Raw genomic sequence first — 15,016 nt, forward strand, 5'->3', positions numbered from 1 at the left:
AAGTGCATTACTGCTGGAGGAACTTGATATAAAGCTGGCCTTTATCACTGAATCGTGGACAGACAATGCTTCTGGACCAGACCTAGTGAAGGCTACTCCCACGGGGTTTCATTGTTATACTCTGAACCGGCCACTTAAAAAGGGGGGAGGCCTTGCAGTCATTTATCATGAATCAGTGGAACCCAACTTTGTTCCCGCCTCTAACATGGCATGTGAGGCATTAGCCTTTAATATTCATTCAGCCATTTATAGAACTTTTAAAGGCATACTACTATATCGCCCACTGGGCCCTAAAAGTGGGTTTTTGGACACAGTGGGTACCCTACTAGAAGAAGGGCTATGTCTGGAGTCCTATACTGTATTGGGTGATTTCAACTTTTACTTAGAAAGCATTTCTGATCCTGATACGGATCGGTTAGAGCAAATCATGGGTGCTAGAGGCCTCAAACAATTGGTGAAGTCCCCAACTCATGAAAAAGGACATACCCTGGATGGTATATATTCCAACAATGGTGACCTAGTTAGCACCTCAGTCCTCCCAATCACATGGTCGGACCACTGCGCCATTCAGTTGGAACTAAATAGCTACAGGGGCCACTCAGCCAGTACTAAACTGACCCAGGAGATTGTAACCAGAGCCTGGGGGAAACTGGATATGAAGAAATTTGAAAACTCCCGTAGGAGCTCGGTGCGTCACCTTCCATCGGATGTGGAAGAGGCCACGGCTGCTTATAATGAATGGCTAGTTAGTACTTGTGATAATTTAGCTCCAAGAAAAAAGTGACTCCCAAACGAGATTTCCCAACAGCTCCTTGGCTTTCTGACGGGCTTAGAGCAAAAAAACTGGCTTGTAAGCAATTAGAGAGGGCATGGCGCAAAAAGTATGCTGAAGTGGATAAGGAAAGATATAACATTTCCATCATTACGTATAAACAATCGCTTCTAGAAGCAAAAAAAAGTTCTTTTCAATTCAAATAGCATTATCCAAATCCAACTCAAAAGAACTCTTTAAAATATTAAAAAATTGTCTACCCCGAATACTCCAAAGAGCCAGGGAAATTTCGAATTCTGCAATAAAATTGTTGATTTCTTTAGACATAAAGTTGAAATTATCTTCTCGTCATTTACCAAAACTAATAAAAGGGCTCAGAATAGCCCCTCAATGAAGAAAGTGGACAAGCATGGCTCCCCAGCGATATTTGACCAATTCTCACCCCTGGAGACATTGGATATGATTAAGGTTCTGAATTCGATTCGATCAAGGGCCCCGAATGACCCTTGCCCTGTTCGGGTTATTAAACAAATTCCTGAAGTAATTGGAATGGCTTTGACCCCCTTGCTGAATGCCGTTTTTACATCTGGCATATTTCTCAAAATCTGGAAGAAAGCTTCTGTTCTTCCTTTGTTGAAAAAGCAGACTCTGGACCCCACTGATCCCAACAACTACAGGCCGATTTCAAGGCTTTCTTTTTCTGCTAAAATCTTGGAAAAGGCAATGAACAACCAACTCAGTGCTTTTCTTCATCTAAACAACTCCCTGGACTCATCTCAGTATGGATTCAGAGCCTATCACAGCACTGAGTTGGCTTTGCTGAAATCCACGGAGGAAATTAGAGAGGCTGTAGACAGGGGAGGATATGCCGTACTGATTTTACTGGACCTGTCCGCGGTCTTCGACACGTCCATCATAAAGTATTGATGGGCCAGTTGTCTGAGATCGGTGTTGAAGGTTTCGCGGAGAAACTCTTAAAATCCTTCTTATCAGACAGGTCGCAAACTGTGGATTTGGATGGCAATTCATCCAAACCTTTCTCACTCTCTTGTGGGGTGCCACAGGGCTCATCTCTTAGCCCAACGCTTTTTAACATATATGTGGCACCCTTGGCTGGAGTCATCAGGTCCTTTGACTTTCAGCTCACCTCCTACGCCGAAGACACACAAATTGTGTTGTCGCTGACGGAGGGAGCTGAAAAGGAGTCTGGGGAACTCTTCCATGACTGTATGAGTGCTATCTCGGTCTGGATGTCCTCCCATTGTTTAAAACTCAACTCCAGCAACACCGAGGTCATAAAATTTGGGAACAATCCTCGGGTGTCGACACCGGACTGGTGGACAGAGAACCTTGGTTCATGTCCAGTACCCACAAGAAAAGCCAAAAACCTTGGAGTATTGGTGGACAACAAACTTACCATGGGGGATCAAGTAAGCATGGTGACTTTAGCCTGCTTTATGATTCTCAGAATCATAAGGAAAATTAAGATCTTCTTAACCGAGAGTAATCTCAAGACAGTGGTGACGGCCCGCATAATGTCACGTTTGGACTATTGTAATGGCCTATATCTCAATGTCCAAAAACAACATATAAGTAGGCTTCAACTTGTTCAGAATGCAGCTGCCAGACTGCTATCGGGTACACCTAAGTTTGTTTCTGTGAAGGGAGAACTCGAAATTGCACTGGCTCCCTGTAAAGCAAAGAACACGTTTCAAAGCATTGTGCATTGTTTTTAAGTCCATTAATGGAACTGGTCCTGAGTTCCTGAAGCGCAAAGTCCAATGGTATGTTCCTGGCAGAATGCTATGGTCTATGGGCACCAAACAAGTGCAAGTCCCCAGATTTAAAAATAAACAATTGTGGAGGTAGAAGTTTCATTCTATGTGCTTCTAGAGCTTGGAATGAGCTTCCTCTTTATCTTAGAAATGCCCCGGATCTCTTTTCTTTTCGAAAGGACACCCCAGGGTAACCGTGCGCTCTATAAGTGCAATTAACATAACATAACTTAATCAATTTAGTCAACTCACTTGTGGCTGCGCGTGTTCGCTGCGTGACGAGAAAGGCATGCGGTTTAAGTAGGCTGCAAGCGCTGGGTAGCTGACCGTCCTGCTCCGCCCCCAACAGCCCCCGCCAACCAGAGACCAGAATTCCTGAATGCCGGCACCCTCCACATCAATCGGGGAGACCCCGTGGTGGACCAAGGTGTGGGCGTGAGCGCAATTGGGAAGGTAAAGTGCAAATGCGATTTAAAAAGAGCAGCAAAACACATTTTTTAGAAACTTTTCAACAGATACAAACAGTGGGCTCAAATTAATGCTAGGCTATAGGAGTTTGCCGAGACTTAATCAATTTAGTCAACTGACTCGTTGCTGCGAGCGTCCGCTGCGCGATGAGAAAGGCATGCGGTTTAAGTAGGCCGCAAGCACTGGGACACTGATTGTCCTGCTCCGCCCCCAACAGCCCCTGCCAACCAGAGACAGGAATTCCTGAACGCCGGCACCCTCCACATCAATCGGGGAGACCCCACGGTGGACCAAGGTGTGGGCGTGAGAGCAATTGGGAAGGTAAAGTGCAAATGCAATTTAAAAAGAGAAGCAAAACATGTTTTTTTTAAATAATTCAACAGATACAAACAGTGGGCTCAAATTAATGCTAGGCTATAGGAGTTTGCCAAGACTTAACCAATTTAGTCAACTGACTCGTGGCTGCGCGCGTCCGCTGCGTGATGAGAAAGGCATGCGGTTTAAGTAGGCTGCAAGCGCTGGGACGCTGACCGTCCTGCTCCGCCTCCAACAGACCCAGTAATTCCAATTATAAAATGAGATGTCATTTTATTCATGCTACTGGCACGCCAGTGGCTGGCTATTCATTGGCTGAGCCCGCCGGCACCAACAGTTACTAGCTGGAGGAAAGATATTGGGGAATGGAGCGTAGCGGGGGGAATCAGAATGACACTAGTGAGACGAGATGAAAAACTGGTAGAAGATCTCGAAGTCTGGCAGCCATGAGCTAAAAACTGCAATTCCCTCCAGATGAGTGCCCACTCTGATTCACATCGATTTCTAGGACAATATGGGTCAGGGGCACTCATGGTGCTACCGATAGTAGATATCCTTAGACACTCAACGCACTCCCTCGAATTACTGGTAGCAATTTGCAGCACAAGAGCGGACTACACGATGGTTGGGTGGCAGTAGGTCTGATCTGCTGTGTGATATGTTTCTGGAAATACATTGGGGCTCAATCGCGATGTGTTTGTATAGAGATTTCTTGTATTGAAAATCATGAGGTGGGTTGTTTATATGTAGCTAAGGCGGGAACAATGCGAGCCCCCCCTCCAATTAAGCATCCACTCCGAAAATAGCTCAACCCTTATCAGAATTTATGTTAATATAAAACAAATATATAACAAGCTCCACTGATGGAGGACATTCTTAGACTGCAATCCCATTCCCCCTCCTGGCTGTTAGTTGGCACTCTGGACACTAACTGGACTACTAGCGGTCTCCCACTGTACGTACTAACTTCAGAAGTAATGGTAAATACTTCAACGTTTCTTGTAGCATGTGGCAGGTGATGTGTTGTATGCATATAAGTAATAACAAGCATTTGCAATGCAATAGGTCTCGCATTTACGTGAGTTTAAGCTATTGGCATTGTAAATTACAATGCCTTTTATTTAGGTTTTAAAAACGGAAACAAAAATAAAAGGCATTGTCATTTGAAATGTCAATAGCTTAAACTCACGAAAAATTTGAGACCTATTGCATTGCAAATGCTTTTTTTAAAGGACGCAGCGCCGCGCTGCAAAATTGCTCTCAGCGCTGCGCCATTTCCTTGAAAATATATCCCTGGATCTTGCAACAATAGAGTTTTAATGAGTGAGAATCAAAGGACATGACGTTCAACCATGGGCAGAACCATTGTTAGTGACTGACTACAGTATGTGTAATGGTCAGTTTGTTTTCGTGTATAATCAGTCAGATTTCATCTTTTTTAGAGATCCACTTTGAGAAGTAGCTCAGCGAAAATAGAAAATAGTTTGCTTTTTTGGTCGAGGTGCATAATTTCATGTTGTTGATTTTGTTTCAAAAATTGGTATTTGTTGTTTGCCATTTTTCCATTTTATCTGAGGCTACTCAGAGAGACTCTATAGCGCCTGTGCCTCTGAAGTCACTGAGGCATGATTACCATTATCATTTTCTCTTTTTGTCAACGAGTTGTTTACGCGACAGGCATTGGCTACAGGTTTGTAGTTTTTTTTTCGTTTTATGCTAATTTTGTCGATGCTGTCTCTGAAAGATTTCGAACGGGTTGTCTTCTTGCCTATCATCTCGTTCCTATCCAAATTTTCTGAGACTCCATTGGACTATTCTCGTTTTCGAAGGTAGGGGCAACTCTCAGCTCGGCTGGCGCTTTAACTTAGAAGAAATATTACTGTGGGAGTCATTTGTTTCCGAGCGTCAGGCAAGGGGCTCGGTGCCAGTGCATTCCTCAAGTCTGCCTAAAGCATGACTCTCAGACGCGGACGTGATCTGAACTTTCCAAACAGCTCACTATAACTGCTCTCTTAAAGCTGTATGCCACAATAATCCAACAGCATAAACTGTCATGAGGACTCGGACCAGCATAAAATAAACCCAAGCGGTATCAATTGTCCAATTCATCCAGCCGGTTCTAGGCACGTTAATATTCCATTTAAAGTATGCAGCCTCATTTTTCATATAGAACGTCTTGTGATAGAAGCTTTTAAAAAACAAGAAGTTCCAAGGCGAGTACGCTGTAAATCAAGGCTTACTTAATATGATGCATAAATACCCTTTTTACAAAATTACAAGATTTATCTTCAGTGATATTTATCCCAACAACTAAGAGCGGACCATCACCTCGCAAGGAGAGAAAACAAGCCTGCGAATGGTGCGCGTGCGCCACAGCGAGACATCTGGTTTCAATTATCGCACCCGTGTCTGGGCACGATAATTGAAACCACATGGCGGCCGTGCGGGTAACCGACACCAATAGGCAATGGGCGGAGCAATGTGCCCGCCTTTGGCCAATTGGGTGCTGTCTTTGTTAAAAAGACGCACGCAAAGGCCAATAGCGTGGGCCAAAACAAAAAGCACACGGCGTGTGCGATTCTTAGGTTAGTTTCGAGAGCCCCTACATGAAGTCTTCGCCAGAACAGCGCATGTGCGCTGTTACAGGCTCGACCTAAAAACTGCCACAGCAGGCAGTTAATCGCTACAAAGCGAAAATATGACCAGGATGAAGGAGCTTTTATATGAGGTGTGGCGCAGATGGGAAAGGTGTGACACAACGGCTAGGGCAGCTGACTCTGGAGCAGGGGGCTCACGGTTCGATCGCCGGCGGCAGCTCAGCCCAGCACCCTATGACTCTGGGCAATAGCTCACTTAATCTCCCCGATGGCCCCCAGCGCCTTGAGACCCTTAGGGGTGATTAGTTTGCGTTCTACAAATAACAGGTTATTATCCACTGCTACTCTACCCACTCTCCGGGCTGGGGACACTGCTCCTCCTGATGCTACTGCCGCTTTGAGTTGTGACCCCGACCCCCTGCACCAGTGCATTGCATTATATTGTTTGGACTGCTGAAATGTTGTATTTGCAGAAAAGTAGTGTACAGAAGGCAGGGACCAGTTGTTGACTGCTCATGAAGAAACTTTTTAAAAATAATTTAAAAAGTAGGGTTCTTAAAAAATATGTCATCCACGTTTTGATGCCCCTTTTTTCTTTTTTTAGATCAGTCTAAAAAAGTTACAAAACATAAAAGTCAAGAAATGTTTTAAAAAACAGATAAAAGTTCCTGTTGGAGTCATCGTTCCTAGTTACAAAAATTGAAAAATATGTTTCATGTCAGTCAGCCATGCGCAATGTGGGGTTAGCAGCCCATGGATGTGCACAGCGTGGGGTTGGGTGGTGTACACAAAGTGGGGCTGGGCCCTTGGGCTCACTCTCCCATGGGTGGCTAGCCTCCTGTGCTGCACACAGCCCTTGACTGTGCACTGCGTGGTTTAACAGCAGTGCCTGGCCTGTGGCCTTTCCATTTCCACAGTGTGGGGTTGGGCACAGGGTCTTGCACCCAACCACCCATGGGTAAGCAACTCCCCACCCCGTCACGTACAGCCGAAGGGCACGTGGCGTTGGCCCCTCTCTGGGAGTTGGTTGCAGGGCCTGAACAGACAGAAAAATACAAAGGGAAGAGGTAAGAAAAAGACAGCAACGCAGTGACAAAGGGAGAGAACAGGGATGGAAAAAGAATGTGCAGGAGCAAGATAAAAGGGTAGAGAGGGTCAGGTGGAGGAAGAAAGCGCCATGAAGTCAAATCAAGATCAAGCAGCCTTGGTATACGGCACCCCGACCTTTAATAGTTCTGGCCGCGTTGCTTCTGAACAAAACTTCGGGCTCCAGCACGTATTCCTTTACAAATTAAACACTGATGCTTAAACACAGATATTGTTGATTAAATTAAGTTTTAATGCTTTAATATACTGATTTAAGTTTATTTTTCTCCCTTCCTAGATTGGACTTTGCGCTCGTTTCTTTCTCATCCTTGTAGATAATTGATATGGCTTTGATTAACAATAAAGTAGGTTTTATACACATATGAAAGTACCTTCAAATATGCGAGTTTCCACATAAATGTAATTTAAAAGACTATCATTTACACAAATATAGGCCAAATGTAGGGTAAACATGACAACGGACTTGTTTTTTAGTTCACTATCGTTGGAGCAGGGCAGGCAGGAATGTTTGTAAATTACGTTTAAAAACTATCACTCAGATTCAGGTGCAACACTTCCGCATGTGAAAGAAATGCACTTTTTTGAATCTTCAAGTGGTTTTATTAAATTTTAGATGATGTTTGTTGCACGATTTGCATGTCAAATATCCTCCACGGACTCTTGGAGTCACGCGAGAGCCTTGACTCTGTTCCCCCTGCAATTTGTTGACTCGCCCACCTCTAGATCAGAATCAACGGAGTTATTGTAGTATTTTATTTTACCACATGTAACCCCGTAGCGTATATTTATTGTGTTATTTAGTCTTACTCTTTGCGGTTTCATAAATCATGAATTTTATCTTGCGTAGCTAACTGTAAACTGGCAAGTTGTTCTTCGGTGAAACGCTCTGTCTCCCATGAGGTCAAGTCTGTCCTGTGTAAAACTGCTAACAGTAAATACAGTAAATAAATGACTCACTCACGGCCGGCAAGGAATAGAGTGTCCCAGGGAGGAGGGTAGCAACAGAAACCGTGTGCAGTATAAACAAACCAGGGCAGTCCAATTCTCCCACCTGCGTAAGGGAAGAGATGGGCTAATTCCATTGTGAAAAGGTGATTCGTCCAACAGGCCGACTGTAAACAGCGTCCATTCTTTGGGAGAGGCAGCCCCCCCCCTTCCTATCACACGGCAGTAAGGAATGTGCCTGCTGCAGAAGAATGTGTGAAACCGAACACCACGGGTTCGAGTGCGGGAAGGAGCACGCTGCTTTACAAGCCCTGCGCAGTTTATGAACCGAGGCGGCCCTTGAGTGGTGCGCGGCTGCGGCAGTGAGCACAATGTAACAAGAAACATTATATTTATACTATTTACAAGAAATAAAGTAATAAATACAACAAGCCTAAGGGGGTAAGGAGGGGCCAATCGCTAGGAACCTGGGAGTAAGCGACAGTACATCGGACTCGGAGTGACTGTTACACCAAAACAACGTAATGCTCTCTAGATGGGTAACCGTGCAAACCACGGGTATCAGTGACTGCCTAACGTTTACCTATTAAGATGTGTCCACGGCACCTAGCTTGGAAACAGGACTCCCTGCCACAGGTTCATGCCTCTCGGCTACAGGAAGTGCTTGAAAAGGAAATAAAACAAGCGGAAGTGATCGCGTTTGCGATCAAACATCAAAGCGGCAAAAGTGAAAGTAATCGAGCAGAGCATCAAAGGGCTGGGTGAGAAGGGAGGGGGGAATGCAATGAGCAGAGGAGCAGCTGTGCACGTGCATGTGATCGTGCACTCAAGGTTTAGGCCAGCCAAAAGTGTGGGTAGCACTTTGAAAATCCCACATATAAAATGTCTCTTCGAGCCTTTGGCTCGCGAGACCTAAAAGATCAAAGCCAGAGTTAAACAGACTGACAACTATAAACAGTATACTGAACAGCTTCATTTAAGCAACAGATCATCTAAACACGACTGTGTCCTTAGACGTACCTGCAAAATCTCTTTTAAACATGAGCCCTGGGCTGTTACCTCACAGCATATGCCCAAGTATTTATTGGTGTTGCAAACAGTTATTCCTCAGCAAGCTTTCCAGTTAGTATCTTTGATTTAAGTCCTTTACCTCGAATCTCTTGTTTGTATTCTTATTTTTTAACATGATTATTTTCGCACCGTAGCAAATGTGCTCTACTGCCTGTGTTCTCCTTTCTGTTGATGTGTGTGGTGTTCAAGGTGGCACCATAGTGTGTAGGAATACCATGTACTGTTACGTAAATAAACAGGAAAATAAATAAATCCATGTGAGTGCAGGGGGCGAGTGTGCAGGAAAACATGGCTGCTAGGGAGGAGAAGGGGAGAGAGAGTAGGGGAGATGCATGGTTTGAGAATGCCACTATGACTTACTATGTGAGGGGTGTGCAGTGGCTAATGCTGGTGGAGTGGGCAGAGAGGCATGGCCGCTGGGCAGAGACGGGCAGGGCAGGCTCGTTTGCTTTAATGAATTTGAGTTTACTACCAGCCAGGAAACCAAGGTGCTGATCGAGAGAATTCCAACAGTGCACCGCGTGTCATAGTCGCACTTGTATTTTATTTAGCCCAGCTGGCAGCCTCTCAGAGAATTCTGGTATTTGCTGTGTTGAAAGTTTACAGTCTAAGGGAAATAAGTGAACAGGTTCTTTCCAGACACGGTTCTTAAGTGACAGAAAAGACTAGTTCAAAAATAACAGTTCATCGTATTATCCCAAATAAGAACATGGCAAACCATCTATTTGCATAAAATAAAACCAATCACAAAAATGACATCACTATGTGCCGCGGCATAATGAACAGCAATGGGTTTAAGTCACCCACTTAAGAGATTGCAAGGAATGGCGATGGAAGGGAATGGTGAAGCAAATTTCCATTCCATCCCCTCCTCCTGAAACACTGCTGAATCACATGGCCCACTTAAAGAACTGTGAACTGCGACTTCCAAAATGTAAAAACGTTTAAAAATAAAGCAATTCATATGTTGTTTTTTTACTTCTTAGCCTGTTCCTCCAGCAGCACACTGACAAGCTGCACAAATGTGTCTCTGGTAAAAGAATGTCGGAGCATATCATCAAGGCTATGCGATATTTATCGCTCAGCGCTCTTAGCGTGAGGATAATTATCGCCGGCCAACTCTGAATTTGCGGAGATAGCGTGCTATCAGCAACGCTTATCTCCAAAGCGATAAAATTCAGAGCGCAAGCTGCCAATTGTGCGATTATCACTGGAAATACAGCGATAATCGCACAAGTTATGGCGAAAGCTTGCTAATAGGGCAAGGCATACTTAGCCATGATATTCACCTTACATAGGATATCATGGCTAAGTCAGTTTTGAAGCAGGCTTAAGGAAAGTAGCGATAACAGAGGTTATCGCTACTTTGCTTGTCGCTCCGCAGGTTAGCGTGCCCATTGATAATTGGAGAAATGTCGCGTAGCGACATTTCTCCTGTTATGTCAGGGCAGGAACGCCCACTTTGCAGCTCATTAGAGATGCAAAGATGGGCGTTGGGGGAAAGGGCAATAATGCAAGGATTCACACGATAGCGTGACCTTGCTGATTAGGCGATAAAATTATCGCCGCTTTCCGTCCGAAAAGGACGCTAAAGCAGCGATAATTTTTCCTCCGGGGCTTGATGATATACCCTGTCTTCACTAGCGCGACCTTCAGCAGTATATCGCAACAAAAACATCAAAACCAGGAACTATGAAAGAATCCATCTGTTACGTCGCCTGACAGGCCGGCAGATCGAATTTACGAAATTCAGAAAAAAAGGTTTTGAGAATTGTCTAACCTGTGCAACCACATTCTAGGACAAGAATGAAGTAATCTGAACTGGAGGCTAACAGGACTGACTAGAGGAGCAAGGTAAGGCCGCCACCATATGTTGCCAACATTCACCGAAGAGCAGTGAATTACAGAACAAGGCATTAGCACCTGTTGCCTGGAACGGATGAAGAAGAATCAAAGGAGTCTTCAATATATATTTGAAATAAATGAAACTGGAGTTTATCTTCTAGCGAGGACAACCTTTCAATAGCATGGCACATTAGCAGAGTGATTTGCCACTTTTTTTGATCTCGAAGCAGCATTGTTAGAACTTGGGTTTCTGGTTGGCAGAGGTATGTGCCCCGTACAAGCAGGAACCACAATCCTAGCCAGGGTGAGTCACAAACACACCCTTAATTAACCTGTACTCTCCCCTGGGTAGCTTGGCACACAGCAGTCAGGTTTACTTAAGAGGCAATGTGTAAAGTATTTGTGCAACACTTCAAACAGTAAAACAGTGAAAACACCACACAAAAGATACCAAACCTGGTTAACAACAATAGAGCTTCATTTAATGAACAAAACAAGATCACACCGACAAAAATCCAATATGTAGAACCAGAGTTATGAGTTTTAAAGAATAAACTGAAATGTAGTCCTTAAATGCATGAAGCGCCAACCAGGGCTATCTGGTTGTGTTATACCGGGTCAAATCCAAAGGTGCAGACTGACCATGAGGGAGTATGGGTCAGATCCAGGGACCAGCCTTGCCCCGCTGCAAAGTACCTTAGTTGCGTTGCCGACAGATTCGAGATACGCTGAGCAAAGAAGTGATGCATCTTCGAACCGCAGGATGAAGGTGATGCATAGGCTCCTAGATGTGCATAGCTGAAGATGCATTGGAAATGGAGGCGATGCGCTGTGCAGTCAGTGATGCGATGTACTCCATCCTCACGGTATCGGCGATGCATCGTCATTAATGTGGATATGCCGGTTTCAAGCGACACAGCTGTGTTGATGTGTGGATTTCCGCTGAAGCAGCACTTTATACCTGCTTCCAAGGGTCCACTACTGGGTTGGCACCACTTGGCAGGGCATATCTCACAGATAGCAGAGTGCAGGTGCTGTAGCAGGGTGGTTGGAAGTCTTTGATGTCCCTGAGCATGCGAGCAAGCCTTTAAAGTCACCTTGGTTCTGGGTTGAAGATGCAGGTCCAGTTCTTCTCACTCCCAGGCAAGAAGGGCAGCAGGTCATCACAGCAAACCAGAAGTCCAGCAGAGTAACAGGCCAGCAGAGTGGCAGTCCTATCAGCAGCACAGCCGTCCTTCTTCCTGGCAGAGTATCCACAGATTCAGAAATCTACTGAAGTGGTGGTGTCAGAGGTCCAGTACAAATACCCAGTTTTTTGAAGTGGGGGAGACTTCAAAGAGAAGCCTTTGAGGTGCACAGAATCCCTGCTATTCCTGCCCTGGCTCAAGACTCACCACGGGGGGTGAGGGGTTATGCAGCCCTTTGTGTTGGGACAGGACACAGCCTATTCAGGTGTGTCAGCTCCTCCCTCCTATCCTGCCCAGGATAGCCCATCAGGTCAAACTTGAGCTCCCTTTGTGTGTGGCTGTCAAGAAGGAATGCACATAGGCTGTCACCCACTCCAGGTGTGTATTTTAAATACACTCCACCCTGCCGCTGGACTGTCCAGGGCCTTAGGGGTGACTTATATGTGGTAAAAAGAAAGGTTTGGGCCTGGCAAGTAGATTAAATTGCCTAGGGCAACATGGAGGTTTAAAACTGGACCCACAGGCTCTTTAATTGTAGTCCTGTGACATGTTTAAAGGGCTCCTTAAATGGTTGGCACAATCAGTGCTGTAGGCCCAGAAGTAGCATTTAATTTACAGGCACTGGGCACATTTGGTGCACATTACTAGGGACTTATAAGTAAATTAAATATGCCAATTGTGGTACCATGTTTTAAGCAGAGAGCACATGCAATTTTGCACTGGTTAGCAGTGGTAAGGTGCCCAAAGTCCTAAAGCCAACAAATACGAATTCAGCAAAAAGGGGAGGAGGAAGGAAAAAAGTTTGAGAATGACCCTGTAGAAGGACCATGTCCAACAAACATTGTACTCTATTGTATACAATATTGTAGAGTACTTCATACCCCATTGCATGGTGCTGAAGCACATTATTGGACAGGGAGCTGCACCTTGGAGGAGTGATTGGTTGAAAGATTATTGTACTTGCTGTGAGCCTATGCAGGAAGCATTTAGGTGTTGGGCATGTGTGATCATGTTGTGCTTCTATTGAATCTTAGGTTGAAGTGATTAGCATGTGATGGAGAAAGAATAAGTGAGAGACAATGTGAGTCTGCCTCCCAGACTCAGTCTGGGTGGGAGAGAGACATACTGAGAGAGGACAGAGAAAGGACGGCAATCCACCTGGGTTGTCTGAATTGTAATCATCCGTATCTACACGAGTATCACTATTGGCTGTTGTTTTGATTGTGGTAGGTGATATGATCGGGACTTGGACTAAATAACAGTTCTCCATGATGCCACCTATAATTGGCAGATCTCTCCATGCACTGGCTGCTTGTGCTCCTTGATACTGAGCGGTTTGGCTTAAGTGGATCAGTAGAGGTTTTTTTTCTCAGTATATATGTGTCCTGTGGCTGACCAATTTTTATGGTACTAGCCAGTGGGGCTTTATCAGCCGCACCAAAGGGATATAATTGTCATCCACCTTCCATTAATTACAGCCAACTGTAAATAGAATATGAATGTAGCTTGCTAGTAATTTTTGGGCACGCTTTGGCAAAGTTTTTTTAACCCATCACAAATGTTTGGTTTTAATGTTAGAGGACCCAATTATTCTGGTTCATCATCTTGGGAACAGTCAGGGTTTTACTTCATTCTTGAACTTTAGATAATCTTGTATGTTTCATGTCTTGGATGGCAATGAGTGTACTGAGAATGAAGTTCCAATCCTTGTGATACTTGTCTTAGGTGTAGTGTCCTGCTGTGGGCCTTTTCTTTGATTAACACTGAGAATGAAGCAAGTGCCTGGAAGTCATACTGTCTGCCTGCACCCAGCCAATGTAATGATTGGAGCACTGGTAGAGGTGCAGGAGTAGTGCTGCAGCAAAGTTTTGAATCCTTTTTAGTTTTTATATAAGGAAGCAAAGAGTTCCTAGGTACAAGATATTACACTTGCAATATTCTAAGAGTAAATGGCTCTAGTTTCTGATGACATTTTCATATATATTGCAAAACATCGGGTTATTGGTTGAGGGGGTGGAAGACCCACTGAGGCGAAAACCACAATTCAGGGTGAACCACAAAAATCACGAAAATAACCCATGCTTATGCATCTGCACAAAAGCAGTCAGGCTTAGCTTGGAAGCAAAGTGTAAAGTATTTATGCAGTACACAAACAGCAACACTTAGAAAAGTAGAGAACATTTAATGAATAAAAGAACACCGGAAAAAAATAATCTGATCAGTAGAACCACAGTTTTGAATTGTTTACGTTTTTAGTGAAAAATAGTGGCTAAAAGGTCAAAGCGCCTACCGCAGGTATCTAGTCGCACAAGAGCAGGGCAAGGTCAAAGATTAAGGCCGACTATTATGAAGCGAGATTTTGATACACAAGTTGGATTGAGCCTGGTCTTAGCTTACCTTCGGACTTAGAAGAAATTCAGGGAAAAAGTAAAGGAGAAGGTAGAGTTCAGCGGGGCAAGGTGGCAGGGTGTGGAAGAAGTAGGAGTTGTCGTCACTGGGAGGCACTGGATGAGGGCTTGGTGAAGCCGTCAGCAAATTTCAGGAAAAAGATCAGAGCAGAATAAGCTGAATTTCCAGGCCGAGGAGATTATTGTCGTCGATGGGGAGCATTTCTCCATCTAGCCCAGTGAAGATTTTTTACCTTCGGACTTAAACAATTTTTTGGAAGTCAAAAACCTCAAGCAGGACAAATCTGCCAGCCATGGCCAAAGAGGGCTCCAAGAGGTCGAAAACCATTTCTCGAGGGTCCTGCTGAACACAATTTGCTGCTGCGGAGAAGAATGTACCAGGCGCTACCACGGAATCCGGCTGACTGGCAAAGTACACTCGGCACATAGGTCTCAGTCTTCTGTTGGTTCTTCAGCCACTTTTTGGTGAATTTGTTTTCTAAGTTCCATCTTTTAGGGTCAGGCAGGAGCAGCACCTCTAAAAACA

This window comes from Triturus cristatus, chromosome 2_1 (assembly GCF_964204655.1).
Source record: "Triturus cristatus chromosome 2_1, aTriCri1.1, whole genome shotgun sequence".
NCBI lineage: Eukaryota > Metazoa > Chordata > Amphibia > Caudata > Salamandridae > Triturus > Triturus cristatus.